Raw genomic sequence first — 16,065 nt, 5'->3', positions numbered from 1 at the left:
GTGAATCGTAATATATTATTTTTGACTGGTTTGTGCTTGTATTTCAAAAGATCTGATCTATGTAAACCTAAAGCATGCCTATGTGCCATTGTGACATATCCTGGTTTATAACCCCTGTCCTGGAACCTATTACACAAATCCTGAGCATGATAGTCAAAACTAGTTTTGTCAGAACAATTACGTCTGATTCTGATGAATTGGGACTTTGGAATATTTCTGGCGATATGTTTTGGATGAAAGCTGGAGGCATGGAGAATAGTGTTGTATTGGGGGAATTTTCTAAATACTTCCGTTTTTAAAGTATTATCCATATTTCTTGTGATCAAAACATCCAAAAATGTTATGGTTTTTTGATCATGTGTAATGGTAAATTGTATTCCCCATTTATTATCATTCAAATATTCCATGAATTCTTGAAGAGATGACTCATCCGATCTCCATACCATCCAGCAATCATCCAAATATCTGCGCCATATATCAATATCAGGTAAGAACCAATTGTGTGTGTCATCATATATCATAATTTCTTCCATATAAGCCATGAATAGATCAGCATAGATGGGGGCAAAAGATGCCCCCATTGCTGTTCCTCTGATCTGCAAAAAACATTCATCATTGTAGAAAAAGACGTTTTTGGTCAAAACATGCTCAGTTAAGTTCAATAGTAAAGTATTGAATCCTGGTTGATACATATTTGATCTATAAAGCCAGAATTCAATAGCATCCAGTCCTGCCCAATGAGGGATATTTGTGTATAAGGAACATACATCTAATGTGCATAGTCTCCAATTTGACTCCAACTGCATGTCATTGACAATACCCAAAAATTCTGTCGTGTCCTGTATTCTTGACCTCACTAGTTTTAGTAATGGTTTTAAATGCATGGTTAAAAAGTCAGATAATGGCTCGGTTAATGAGCCCATGCCTGAGACAATGGGCCTCCCCGGTGGATGCAAAAGATCTTTGTGTATTTTTGGCAAAAAGTAGATGTATGGTTTAATGGGGTCAGAAATTGTTAAATGGTTAAGTATTTTCATTGATATAATATCATTGTCATAGGCAAAATTTAGGAAGTCATCTATTTCTTTTTTAAATACAGGAGTTGGGTCTAGTGGCATTTTGGTGTAATATCGCACATCATCTAATTGTTTGTGTGCTTCCATGTCATATTGAGTCCAATCTAACACCACCACTGCCCCTCCCTTGTCTGCATTAATAATGACCAGATCCTTGTTCGTTACTAATTCTTGCAAACAATTTCTTTCCGTATCAGTTATATTGTTACCCATTGGTAAGCAGTGATTGTACTGAAAATGTAGTTCACGAAGTACACTATGTAAAAATAAATTCACAGTTGGATGCATAGGTGGTTTGAACAATGAGGTGTGATATTTAAATGACTCTGCCTGTGATTGTTCAACTTCTTTTGTATCCTGAAAAAATAATTTCAAATTAATTAATCTACAAAATGAAAATAAATCTTGTGTGAAATTGTCTTCAGACACAAAAAAGCCGGGGATGAAAGATAAACCTTTATTTAGCAATGAGATTTGGTCATCTGTGAGTACAATTTTTGAAATATTGTATACATTGTTTATTTGTTGGTCAGTATTTCCATCAAATTCTGTAGACTTGAAATTTTTCTTGTGCTTCCTCCCTCCCCTCCTCCCTCCATGTGTCCTAAAGGGGGTACATAGTTTTTCCTTTTGGGAGTAGGGGAATCTATGGTGGACTGTGTCTCCGTATCTGTGCCTGATGAATTATCATAATCGGTTGATTCATTGCTACTACCTTGTCCCTTGAGTATAGAACGTGGACGTTTCCTTTTTGAATTGGGTGTGTATTTATTTTTACTTTTGTTATGTCCATCCTGAAACCGCACATGTCTAACATTTTTAAAGGGTTGACCCTTCTCATAATCAGTAATGTCACGTAAAAATTTTTTGACCTTCCTTTCCTTCAAAATATTATCAAAGTTTAATAGTTCTGTACTTAATTTAGACAATAGATCTGGAAAGAAGGGCTCCTGTTGATAATTATTGCATTCCTCAATGCATTTTAACACTTGGCTGGTTTCCTTGTCAATAATTCTAATGTAATAATCTGATAATGAGCTTACAAACTTCATTGAGCATTCCTGCTGAATGGAAGACCATTCACTGGTAAGAATCTGATCTGGGTCTGCCACTAATGGTTGAATTTTGACCCTAAGACCACGCGGGCAAATGCTCTTAATCAAATAAGCCTTTAGTAATTTGTGATGCCAAACACAGGATCTTAAATTCTTCATATTTTTGTTAAGATCAGCAAATTGTTTTTCACATTGTTGTTTGGGGTTCAAAGAATTAGTATTTTCAGAACCCACTAGATTATTGCCAATACCAAATGGCGCAAGGTCATCCTTGTCCGCTGATAAATCAAGAAATATTTTATTTAGATCCATAATGATTCCTATGGTACAAAGAATATAACCACGTTCTGTATATATTCCTGAAAAAAATTTTGACAATAATGGCAGTATATTAGTGGTGTTGATTACACCTAAGGCCACGTCCTATACAGAACAATGATGGTATTTAAATCATGGCATAAAAATAAAAAGGAATTATATGAAATATTTGGCATCCAATTACTCAGTCTGAAAGGTTTTAAACTTGTTAATATAATGGTTACAAATATTAAGAAGTTTGTCAAGCTCATGTATATATACTACAATATAATTGAATATAAGTATATTGTAAATATATACGTAGAAAATGACATCGACCAAGATAAGAATTACTAAATTAGTAATTCAAAGTGTTTGTATAAAAATATAATGCAATTCTCTAATTTTGATAATCTTGTTAATCTTGAGGAACACAATACTTAAGGGTCATAAACCTGCAACGAATTTTTATTATGCAGTATTCAAAATTGGTCTCATATGTTTAATTCAATTGTATGAATAAAAATTAGTTAGATACTATTCTGATCTAAGGATGTCAATATCAAATTGTAAATTTTAGATAGTCACAGTGTCCTAAGGGGACCAAAACATGAGATGATCCAGTAGTGAATATGGCCTCAGACAAATATCCACTTGGAGAGTGCCCACTTAAGATGGAAATACATAGACCATATATACAAAAATGTTACTCGTTTTTCATTCAATATCAAAAATATTGACTTCAAGAATTATAGCCAATATCATAAAAAACATGCCAATTATAGATATTATTACTATGGGTATGTAAAGATAGCTAAATGTTTGTTAACTATGTTACATGTGAAACAAACTAAATTGTTATTATTGGTTGAGTGTAGTAATCAAGAATACAAGTATGTCAATTATTAGTATTCAAATACACTTGCAATTGTATTGAACTTTTAAGAGGCCTTGAGTAAAGTTATATCTCAAAATTTCAGCCCCTTCTAGATGGCCTTAAAAATACAGATAATCTTCAAAGAAAATAATTCTGTACTTAAATATATGGCCCATTTCTTGTTGTTATCCCAATGTTGTAAAATAGGGATATAAAAGTAACAAAGTAACAGATGTATATCCTAATTAAACATACACTCTAGTTTCAAAAAATACAAAAAATGTACTGGTTTCAATAATTAAGTAATTTAAAGCAATATGCTTCTATAATACAGCATCCTATATCGAACTGTTTACTTTAATATCAACAGAAAAGAAGAAATTGTTCATGTGCCAAACAATATAATGTATATAATAACAAGATATAAATCACAGTTTCCTATGATCTTTCCTGTGCATTCCCTAGTATATTAAACATAGGTCAATCTGCTTAAGGTTTTCAAAACAAACATGAACTATTACACATATGTTTGAAATAAATGAACAACCACAAAATTTGTATATATACTGGCACTTATTAAAAGTGTCTTCCACAACCAATTATATTTCCTGGATGATATCAGTCTCGATATTCAATATGAAGGTTAACCCGAAACACAAACAGTCTTAGTATTCCCGATATGAAGTGCGATAGTTGTCCCAAACATACAAAATCATGAATGTACTTAAACTTTTTGAAAAATACTTGTCGCAATCGGTTGTCTTTCAAAGATAGTAGTTGTCTCACTGTTGAAAGAGACCACTGCCTTTAATGTTAATCACCCCAAAAAAGATAGATGTAAATCCTTTTTTTCTCGTGTATAAGTCAATTCTATGCCATAGATGAAAAAGTTCTCTTTAGGAGAATGGCGACTCACCACTTAATATATCTGAACTCCTCACAAAATGACTAACAATTCACAACTTCCATTGACTTGAAAAAATAAATAAAAAATGAATGTGCTGGCATTTGTTAAGAGTACTCGTCACAACCATTTATATTTCTAAAGTAATGGCAGTCTCAATATACAATATAACAGTTTGCCCAAAACACAAGCATTCTTAGTATTCCCAATGAGAAGTGCGACGGTTGCCCCAAGTATACAAAGTTATTAAGAAAGAAGATGTAGATCGTTCTTTTCCTTCATATGAGCCAATTGCGCCTCATGGAAAAAAGTATTATTGTGGCAGTTGCCCGAATCACGGACACTCTATATATTCCCAATACTGAATCCGACAGTTGTTCCAAGCCCCAACAGTTATAAAAAAGGATAGTATATCATTCCTTTCTGCATGTATACCAATTGCGTGTCATGAAAGAAAGTTCAAATGCAGAAAATTGTCGACTCACCAACTAATGTACATAAGCCCCTCAGAAGAATGGTAAACACACTATAGCACGCCACATAACATTTGCTAACCTTACTACTGTTATATTTCACCAAGTTCGTTGGTTACAAATGTCGAATGTTGTTGTCATCCGAGGTTAAGAACCAATCCTCCAAGCATGTATGAATGAATATATTCAGGTCCAACAATTGAATATAGCAAATGAAACAGTTATTGATAAAATTATTGGTGACAGAACCAATAAGTGTGGCTGGCACCAAAAACTTGATATAAAAGAAAAGAAATGGATTACCAAACTTGGAGCATTATTTAGTCCAGGTTTGAATGAATATTTATAAATATAATTGGTTCAACATATTGTACTACATCTAATTACACACACTATACTTTTGATGTATTTAAACTTGACATTATATCTTGATATATAATGTTTGATTGTAATTTATGGAAAATATATTTGTGTAATTGATCTGGTACAAATTTTGATATACATGTTTGTATAATGATTAATATTAATGAGCTTGGTATTCTCAACCAATCACCTTTTTTTGATGTGTATTTAAGCATTGCATTATTGACTCTATATTTAACACTGAAGAAGGCCATATTGTTTTTGGGCCGAAACCGGTATGTTTTTGAGCTTATATGCATTTTTGGTAGCTTATTATTAAACTACCTCTACGGACCATCCACCAGTTGCTGGCTTATTTTATTCAATTGATTTCTCCTCTTGCCGTGCAACTCCTTACGTGCAGGGAATCTTTTGGTGATACCCATACAAGATCTACCCATATCCCACAAAATTCTCATCACAGAGACCTGCAAGAAGGACCTAAAATGGTGACTTCATTCCACCCAGCTGATGATAGGCAGACCATCCTCCCCCAACCAGTGGCCACAGTGACCACGGACGCTTCCCAGAGAGGGTGGGGTGGCATTATCTGGAACAGACTGTTCATGGGACTTGGCAACAACACAAGTACCACTTGCACTTAAACGTCCTTGAGATGAGAGCGGTGCTCCTGGTGTTGCAGTCACTTCACAGCTCTCTCCCCATAGGGACGATTGCATTTCAGATGGCCAGCATGTCAGTGGTATGATACATCAACAATCAAGGCGGAACCAGATCCTACCCCTTGTGTCGAGAGGCTCTAAGAGTATGGCAATGGGCGATGTCTTCCCAATGCTTTCTGATTGCGACGCACATCCCGGGGCAATCCATTGTGATAGCAGACAAGCTAAGCAGGGCTATACTTATGCCTCATGAGTGGTCCCTGAAACAGGATATTGCGAACCAGATTTTTCGCAAGTAGGGCCAGCCTTGCTACGATCCTTTTTCCACATCCATCAGTGCCAAATGCAGCAGCTGTTTCATCCTAGTCCCCCCACTGGGACAATCACCGAGAGATCCACTTGTTCACGATTGGCCCCCGGGACATCTGTGTGCCTTTCCCCCATCCCCTCTGATTCCCAAGGTTCTTCAGAAAGCAAAATCTGTGGGTTGCAAGCTAATTCTCATTGCCTCCTACTGGCCTCGTCAAATCTGGTTCCCGTTTCTATGGTGCTATCTTCAGGAGGAGCCTTGGATTCTGGATCCAGTTTTGGATCTGCTGATGCTTCAGTTGGGCACACTCTATCCTTCCTTACAGACCCTCAGGCTGACAGCTTGGTTCCTCCACTTCCCAGCTTAGCCAGGCTTCCTGACATCTCTCCAGCAGTACAACATATTCTAACTTCCTCTCACAAATCTTCTATGAGAAAACTGTGTACTAGGAAATGGGAATGGTTCTCTTGTTGGGCAGACAAAATAATATTGATCCTTTTACTGCACCTATTTCAAAGATCCTAGAATTCTTCGCTGAAACTTTTAACCAAGGAGCAGCAGCAGCAACTGTCCGAGTTCAATTGGCTACTGTTTCCAACTTTCATGTGGGAGAAATGGGTTCCAACATTATGTCCCACAGACTATGCAAAGCTTTTCTGAGGATTACTATCTTTCTGAGACCCCCAATAAGAGAACCACTTGGGATCTAAATTTAGTCCTAGCTTCCTTGATTCTTCCTCCATTTGAACTGGCTAGTTCTTGTTCTAAATCTAAATTTTTTCACTTGGAAAACCATGTTATTGATCACCATTACCTCAGCTAGGAGGGTATCAGAATTACAAGCTCTTTCCATTCGTCCCCCTTATTTAATTTTTCACAATGATATGGTTTCTCTCAGAACCAACTCCTCCTTTCTACCAAAAGTTTGTTCATAGTTCAATCTGAATCGATCACTAGAACTACCTGTATTCTTCCCGAACCATGGCAACAAGGCAGAGTATGAACTCCACCAACTGGATGTTCATAGACAAGTTTTTACTTGCACAGGACACAGGAATTCAGACAATCTGACCAATTGTTTGTATCCTTTAAAGAAAACAAAAAGGGAACTTCAGTCTCAAAAGTAACTTTATCAAAATGGATTTCAGACACCATTACTTACGTCTATATCTCACAGAACAAACAACTGCCAGGAAAAATTAGAGGACATTCAACCAAGGCCTTGTCTACCTCTACTGCTTTTCAGGCCAGGCTGCCTTTAGACTCGATTTGTACAGCAGCTGCGTGGGTTAACCCCCATACCTTCATCACTCATTACAAAGTAGATTTGGCCTCCTGGAACAGGGCATCCTTTGGTTCCATGGTCCTAGAGAGTCTATTCCATTGAGCCACCCAAGGGAAAGGTGCTGGGGACACAGTCCCAACCAACAGGAAGGAAGGCGAGATAGGGACAACATAACATAAAGAAGGTATGTACTCACCATAACGTTCCATGTTTGTTGTCCTTTATCTCGCCTTCCTTCTTGCATCCGTCCCTGTGTCCCCCTACTGGAGGATCAAGAGGAGTTACCCATCTTTGGCTATATAGGCCTTGATTCCCTTCCTGCCTTATGAGTTGGATGGACTAAGAATTTCTTCTTATGGCTTGATGGTTTCCTTATATATGTATGTAAATATGCACATATTTTTTTTATATATGCCTGTAGTTTATATATTTGCATATTGTAGTTTAGTGTTATAGATTATCACAAACGAGATCTGGTTAACTAGCGCTAGGCATGATGGGATAGGGTCTAGCCTCGAGCTAGTGGAAGCTCTCGAGCTTTAGAATATGTCCGAGTCGGAGCCGAGGATCAGCTTCAAACCCAACCAAAGAGAAGGAAGGCGAGATCAAGGACAACAAACATTGAATGTTATGGTGAGTACATAACGTCTTTTTTCATCTCTTCTTACCAATCTAGGATTCGAGATAAGTATACAAAAGCCTTCCTTGACTCTTGTCACACAGGATTGTTTTTCTTGGCTGCCTTCTAGATGCCCCTCAACAAAAGGATTTTCTTGTACAGGAGTAGGTAGGTAGATTTTTATCTGGAAACTTTGCTGAGCTTCTCTGTTCAGTCTCAGACTTTTGCAAAAGAATATCTCAGAATTTTAGAGTTTGTAGCGTCAGTCATTCTCATAGACTCATAGGTAAGCACTAGGCTAGCTGCCCTTTTGTGCCATTTTAAGCCTTATTCAGAAAGATAGATGACAAATAGGAGAGGTCTCAGTACAGAACCCTGGGGGACTCCACTGGTGACTGGTTTGTTTGTGGAGGTAATGTCCTGTTTTGATTATTTCTGTCTTGCCTTTGAGCCAGATGTTCATCGTATTTCACTGTTGCAGTCATGACTGTAGGGTTCTCCCCTGCCGGCAGGCAGTCCTCGGTCGGCCAGAATCCCAAAGTCTGGGTCCGGCGTCGGCTGTTCAGTTATGCTCCCTGACGTCAGAGCGCCAGGAGTACAAAGCTGACAACCAACGCCATGTTCTCCAGTCTTTCTTGCCGTGCGGTGATAGCAGTTCGCATTTGCCGGTCAGCTGACTCCTGACAATTTTTGCTAAACATACTTCAGTCCGAAGACTTTCTTCTCCTACTCAAAGATAAGTACCCCGTTGGGGAAACTTTTTTCTTGCTCCTGTCCGATGTCAGAAAACGTTAATAATTGTATTTCATGTGGGAAGCAAATACCTCATAAGGATTTTCATTCTTACTGTATTCCTTGCTTAGGCCCTGACCATGACGTAGCTAGTTGTCGGTTTTGTGCTAGATTCAATCAACGTACGATTAAACGAAGGTACGATTTTGCATTTCATTACTTCGGTAGGCGCTTTAATTACAAAATGTCGTCGGATTCGGTTCCGGCTACCGGAGTTCACAAACGACGCAAGGATAAAGACAGGCCTCCGAGGTCCAAATTGGACGATATTGTACAAGCAGAGCCAGCTTCAGGTTCGGCCGTCTTCAGTGAGGCGCTTTTGCAGCCCCTGTCGTCGGCCATTTTGGAACTTATGGCCGAAACGGACTCCCATGAGGAGCCAACAAGACCTTTGAATATTTCTGTTGCAGGACCTTCGGACAATGCTCCTTCGGATGGGTCCGGAGCCGCTGTGCAGGTACCGGCTGCCGAAGGGGTTTTCAGGCCTACTCAGCTTCTAATAAAGGCAAAGCCAAAGACAAAGGCAAAGACTCCTTCCAAATCAAAGACTACAGCTCAGGCCTCTTCTGATCTGGCACCCAAGTCTCAGAAACAGTTACTTAAGATGGCGGAGGACTTACTTACTATGATTAGGGGTTCACATCCCCCTCCAGATAAAAGGCCAAGGCAGGAAGTGTATTATGACTCCTCTGATCAGGCTTCTGTTTCTTCAGTTTCTTCTTCTGACCAGGAATATTCTTTCCCTCCTTATGAGGATTCTGATGCTGAGGAATCCATTCCTTCAGCTTCTCCCCCTGAGGATTTCTCTTTTGGGGAATCTTTACATGAAATGAGGGAACATTTTCACTGGGAAGGACAGGAGTACTCGGAATCTAAGAAAAGACTTATGGATTTTCTTCTTCTTCCCCAACATAGACCCCTGGCTATCCCTCCTATTTTGGATATTGTGGATGATGCTTTTTCGGAGGCTAACTTAACTCCGGACTCTTTTCCTCCAGCTCCTGTTAAGCCAGACAGATATTATAGGGTTCCTGATTCCCACCAGTTTTTATACAAGAATCCTACTGCTGATCCTGAAACCATTTCTCAGGGTCCTAAGGGGGTTAAGGCTGCTACTGCTAAAAACCCCATTCCCACTGAGAAGGATTCCAGATCTTTAGAAAGATGGGGCAAAAAAGTGTACACTTCTGCTACTTTATCTATTAGGGCTTTAAACTGTCAATTTCATATGCTGAAATACCAGCAGTTTCTTCTGTCTGTTTTGAAACAAAAGCGAACTTCCATTTCTGCCTGTGCAGATGATAAGGAATTACATGACTTAATGCATGCCACTGAACAAGTTGGGAAGCATGGTTTACACTGTGGATTTGATGCCTTGGAGGCTTCTTGTAGGGCTGCTGCCTCCGGTACAGTCATTAGAAGGCATGCTTGGTTAAAGGAACAAAACTTGCCAGATCAAGTAAAAGCTAAGTTATTGGATGCTCCTGTTGAGCATAATGTTTTGTTTGGACCCAAGGCTGAAGAGGTGATAAAGAAGATGGAGGACAAGGCAAAATCCATGCAAACGGTTAAAGATTTCTTACAAGTACAGCCACCCAGATTTAGTAGGAATTGGCCTACAAAAAAATGGTCCTTTCCCAATTCAGACAGGCCTCAGAGGGGTAGATACAGATGCTCCCGAGGAAGGCCTCAAACACAAGCCTCTTATAGACCTAGACAGTGGACTGCTTCCACCCCTAGGGGAGGAGAGGACAGGTCGCAAGCTCATAGAAAACAGGCTCAATGACTCCCTCTGTTGGGCTGCAGGAACTTCTTGCCTGGAAGCCCCACTCAGAGGAAAACTTTCTCTTTTTCACCTAAATTGGACTCATATAACCCAAGACAAGTGGGTTCTGGATGTGGTATAAAGAGGTTACAAATTCCATTTTCATACCCTACCAAGACCAAGCGGATGGCCGGATCTTCCAAAACATCAATGGTTAGAGGCCTTAAACCAGGTGGAGGCTCTCTTGGCTATGAAAGCCATAGAACTGGTTCCACTTTCAGAGATGGGACAAGGTTTTTACTCAAGGCTCTTTCTAGTCCCCAGAAAGCAAAATTCATGGAGACCCATTCTGGATCTGTCAGTCTTGAACACTTTTCTCGAGATACCAAAATTCAAGATGCTTACTCTACAGCAGCTACTTCCAGTGCTGACCAAAAATGCATGGATGGTAACTTTGGATTTAAAGGAGGCATATTTACACATTCCCATCAGGCAGGAATGCAGAAAATACCTCAGGTTCAGAGCCGGATCGAGGCACTATCAATTCTCTGCGCTGCCCTTTGGATTGTCTGCTGCGCCCAGGGTCTTCACCAAATGCCTGGCTCCAGTAGTAGCTTATTGCAGACTCAAGGGAATTCAAATTTACCCTTATCTGGACGATTGTCTCATTCAGGCAGACAGCAATGATGTCTTACTCCAGCATCTAGAATTTGTTCAGAACCTTCTCAAGTTCCTGGGATTCTCTGTAAACATAAAAAAGTCAAATTTGGCACCCTCACAACAGATAACATTTCTGGGTGCTCTTCTAAACTCCACAACCCAGATGGCATTTCTGACATCCGAAAAACAATTACAGCTGGCTTCAACTTTCAAAACCTTGGCAACTTTAACTCAGCTTTCTGCAAGGAAATTCCTGCAGGCTTTGGGTTACATGGCCTCCTGCATCCTTCTCGTACCATATGCAAGACTACATATGAGGAAAATTCAGTGGTACCTAAAAGTGTATGGTCTCAGCATTGCCACAGTTTAGACATATACAGATCACCGTCCTGCCTCGTCTCCAAAAGGAATTCCTTTGGTGGTCCAAGGCATGTACTCTAAACATAGGAAAACCCTTTAGTCTGCCTCCAGCCACTCAGATACTAACCACGGATGCTTCAGATTATGCATGGGGAGCCCATTTTCAGGGCAACTGTCTGCAGGGCCTTTGGACAAAGGATCAGAAGCTCCTGCATATCAATTTAAAGGAAATGTTATCCGTACAGAACGCTCTATTGGCTTTCAGGAATCTTCTACAACCAGGACAGCTACTGATACGGACAGACAACACCACAGTTATGTGGTACATAAACAAGCAAGGGGGGATCTCATTCCTATCCCCTTTGCAGACTAGCCATGAATCTATGGAACACAGCTCTAGCTTGCAAACTGGACCTTCAAGCTCAGTTTCTACCAGGGAAGCAAAACTTCCTGGCAGACAGTCTGAGCAGAAACCTGTTGGATCCACACGAATGGATGCTGGACACTGAAATATTCAGGATGATTACAGCAGTCTGGGGATGTCCTCACATATACCTCTTTGCATCCCACCTCAATCATCAACTACAGATTTTTTGCACCAGGACTTTCCACGAACTAGCTTGGAAAGTGGATGCACTATCATTCAGTTGGAGAAACCTTGCGGGGTATGCCTTCCCGCCTCTACCTCTTCTTCCACGGGTGTTATTAAAGATCAAACAGGACAAGCCCAAGATGATAATTTTGCTGGCCCCAAATTGGCCTTGACAATTTTGGTACCCAACTCTGAAAAACCTTTGTCTGGAGCCCCCTTGGGTATTACCACAGACTCCGAACCTTCTGTCCCAGCACCAGGGTCAGGTTCTGCACTCTCATGTCAAAACTCTCAGCCTGGCGGCCTGGTTAATCCAGGGTCTTTGATTCATTCTCTCCTACCCAAGCAGGTTATAGATGTCATTTTAGAAGCCAGACGTTCGAGCACTAGAAAATCTTATGCAGGAAAATGGAAAAGATTTAGCTCCTGGATGCAGGCTCAGGATTCACATCCTCTTATTCTTAACATTCCTCTGATTTTACTTTACCTGACAGACCTCTTACATAAGGGTCTCTCTTTCTCTTCCATAAAGATCCATGCTTCTGCTATTTCTACTCATTATAATACAGACCCTCCTATCTTTTCCCATCAGCTCATGAAACGGTTTCTTAGAGGAGCTAAGAACTTAAGGCCCCCTAGATCTCCTCCCATTCCTGCTTGGGATCTCAACTATGTTTTGGAAAAACTCACCTTACCTCCTTTTGAGCCTGCTGCCACTTCTGACATCAAGATTTTATCTTGGAAGACAGCCATTCTGTTAGCTCTGACCTCTGCCAGGAGAGTTTCGGAGTTGCAAGCTCTCATGGCTGTGGAACCTTATATTATTTTTCATCAAGACAGGGTGTCTTTAAGGACTAATCCTACTTTCATGCCTAAGGTGGTTTCTAAAGTGGCTTTAAATCAAACTATTCACTTGCCAACTTTTTTCCCACAGTCCTCAAAATAGGGGGGAAAGGATCTTGCATTCCTTGGATGTACACAGACAACTACGTTTTTATCTGGACAGAACCAAGGACATCAGGAAATCAGAGCAATTGTTTGTTTCTTATGCTTCAAGTTACCAAGGTAAAGCCATTTCAAAACAGACCATTTCTAAATGGATTGCTCATGGAATCAGATTTTGTTATTCACACCATGGAAAGCAAATCCCAGGGAGTATAAGGACTCACTCTACCAGAGCTGCTGCCACTTCAGCTGCCTTCCTCAGGGGAGTTCCTACCAAAGACTTTTTGGAAGCTGCAACTTGGAGTTCAGTGCATACTTTTTCCAAGCACTACAATCTACTTCTCTACTCTAAGTCTAGGGCAGGCTTTGCTTCTGCTGCCTTGCAGGGCCTTTTAGCCACCCCCTCTTCTTTATGACCACCTTCCTTTTATTCTGCTTTTGGATTCAACCCTACAGTCATGACTGCAACAGTGAAACGCGATGAACATAGTACAGTTGTGTACACTTACCATAAATGTAGATGTTCGAGTGTCTTCACTGTTGCAGTCTGGGATTCCCTCCCTCCTGTCCCCTCTTATTTTTTCTTTTGTGTGGTTCCCTTCTTCACCCTTCTTTTGAGGTGTATTTCAAAGGGTATGGGATCTTACTCATTTTGGAGCACCTGACATCTGGGGCAAGAAAAACTGGAGAACATGGCGTCAGCCGTCAGCTTTGTACTCCTGGCGCACTGACGTCAGGGAGCATGGCTGAACAGCTGATGCCGGACCCAGACTTTGGGATTCTGGCCGACCGAGGACTGCCTGCCGGCAGGGGAGAACCCTACAGTCATGACTGCAACAGTGAAGACACTCGAACATCTACATTTATGGTAAGTGTACACAACTGTACTTTCTCATGTTTCCTCTCACCGGGTTACATACAAGTAAAATTCAGTGATTTGTAAAAGTCACATGGACCCAACACCATCATAGTCTGGAATTTTGGATACCAATTTTTTCGGCTTTGTCAAAAAGGAACTGCAATGGCAGAGACAGCAAATGGCTCTAAATCCAGGTCACTTCTTTGCTCCTCAGATCCCAAGTCGGTCTGTAACTATGGACATTTCAGAAGTTTTGCTTGGGAAACATTTGCAATGGAGTAAAGGTGCAAGGCTTGTGGACCTTCATACTTAGAGAAAAACACACAAATGTATTATTTATTTATTTATTGACATTTGTTAATTGGGTTAGTCCATCTGGGTTATTGTCCCATTTTTCAGTGGAGACCCAAGGAGAAAAGCTCCAGCAAATACAATATATGATAACAGAACTAGAAAAAACAAGTATTACAAACAATAACAGCAAACAATAGAAATAAACATCTACCTGTGTAGAAATAAACAACCACATTTTTTGTTTCTTTGAAAAAATTAAATTCTTAGTTGCTGAACAGATGGGGAAAGTCAAGAGTGATAGTAGGATGAGATGCGAGAGATATGAGTGTGGGAGGAGGGGAGAGCTAAGTAGGGTCATAGCAGGGACAGGTTCTGGAATTGAGCAAATGTGTCTTCAGTTCTTTTTTAAATAGTGGAGTGTGAGAGATAGAGCGTTTATCAAGAGGAAGTTTATTCCAAGCTTGGGCCACGGAATGCTTGTAGAGTTGCTTACCAACAGACTTGTTAGGGTGGTAGACATCAAGCAATTGCTGATTTGAGGTGCGGAGAGATCGAGAAGGGGTATAGATGGAAACGAGGAGAGATAGGGAAGGACAGCAGGAGGGTTTAAACAGCATAGAGTGCAGCATGTGAAGTAAGCGTGGGAGTTCCAGCCATTGTAGAGACTTAAGGCAATACAGTGGTGTGTGTTGTTTGGGCTGTTAGTAATGAATCTGGTTATTTTGTGGTAGGTTTGTTGAAGTTTGTTCAGGGTAGTAGTTTGAATATTTGTGAGAACTGGGGCAGCATAGAGGAGAGAGGGGAGGAGAAGTGCTTGTCCAAGGGTAAGTCTAGACTCAGGAGTGAGGTATTTTCTTTTCCGATATAGGAAACCAAGTTTTTGATGGGTTTTCTTTATGCATTGCTGTATATGCTGATTGAATTTTAGTTCACTGTCAATGATAACCCCTAAGAGTTTAGTGCGGGTGTCAGGATGGATGGCTGTATTATTACAAGATTTAATGACAAAGGAAGATCTATATTGAGCAAGAGAACGGAGGAGGAAGAGCAAGAGTTTGTTTTTTTTTTGGGATTTAGGATTAGTAAGTTTTTTGAAAGCCATTGTTCCGTGGAGAGTAGAGCTTTTTGGGTTAGAGTGTGTAGGTCAGAGATGTTGTCGGCTATAGAAATAATAGTGGAGTCATCAGCGTATTATAGTAAATGCATTGTAGTAAATGTATTAACAATTTACTAGTATGCCATACTGACAATTTACAGTTTGGATGGGTAATAATGGTTGCAAAATTATGTGCAATTGGGGACACATTAGGAAAAATTCTTTGGGAAAATCATTTATTATGGTTTGAAGGTGATATATGAAATGTAAAATGCCAAGTCCCTATATATGGAAAGGTTTAACATAAGATGTTCACACCACTTTCCATGAAACTTTTACTTGTCTAGATGGAGTACTCTGTCCAGATACTGGAAAGATCATCTCCAGGTGGAGGTTCCTTGTAAGCCAGTAAGGAAATACCAGAATTATATGAAGTAGTACAGTGGAGAATAGGGACTACATTTTCTTGAAGGAAGTAGGGAGTTATGACAAAGGGAGTTTGGTAACTTGTGGATAGAATATACAACATTGTTAAAATATTTTGGGTAGTTAGCTTCAGGGCACTAGGCATTTGTTTTGTTTTTTCTGTTTTGTACTTCATTACACCGCTGCTGGATTCTTGGATCTGTAGAACAGGCTGTAATAAAAACACATAGAATTTAGCAACCCAGGGTACAAACTGAAACCACCTTCACAACCGGGAAATTATTTGACTGCTAATTATTCAGTGACTAATTGTTTTAAAAGGAAGATCAGTAGACTGCATAGGCAGTGTGAGCCT

The 16,065-nt window shown here is 40.0% G+C and overlaps 1 protein-coding gene across 1 annotated transcript in view; it reads left to right on the top strand.

Moving 5' to 3' along the window:
* Nucleotides 1-16,065, top strand: part of VPS13C (vacuolar protein sorting 13 homolog C) — a 6,956,796-nt gene that overhangs the window by 6,063,297 nt on the left and 877,434 nt on the right. The window lies entirely within an intron of this gene.

The sequence above is a fragment of the Protopterus annectens genome, chromosome 7.part0 (assembly GCF_019279795.1).
Source record: "Protopterus annectens isolate FY-2018-M chromosome 7.part0, PAN1.0, whole genome shotgun sequence".
NCBI lineage: Eukaryota > Metazoa > Chordata > Ceratodontiformes > Protopteridae > Protopterus > Protopterus annectens.
This window is presented reverse-complemented; position numbering and strand designations above follow the sequence as displayed.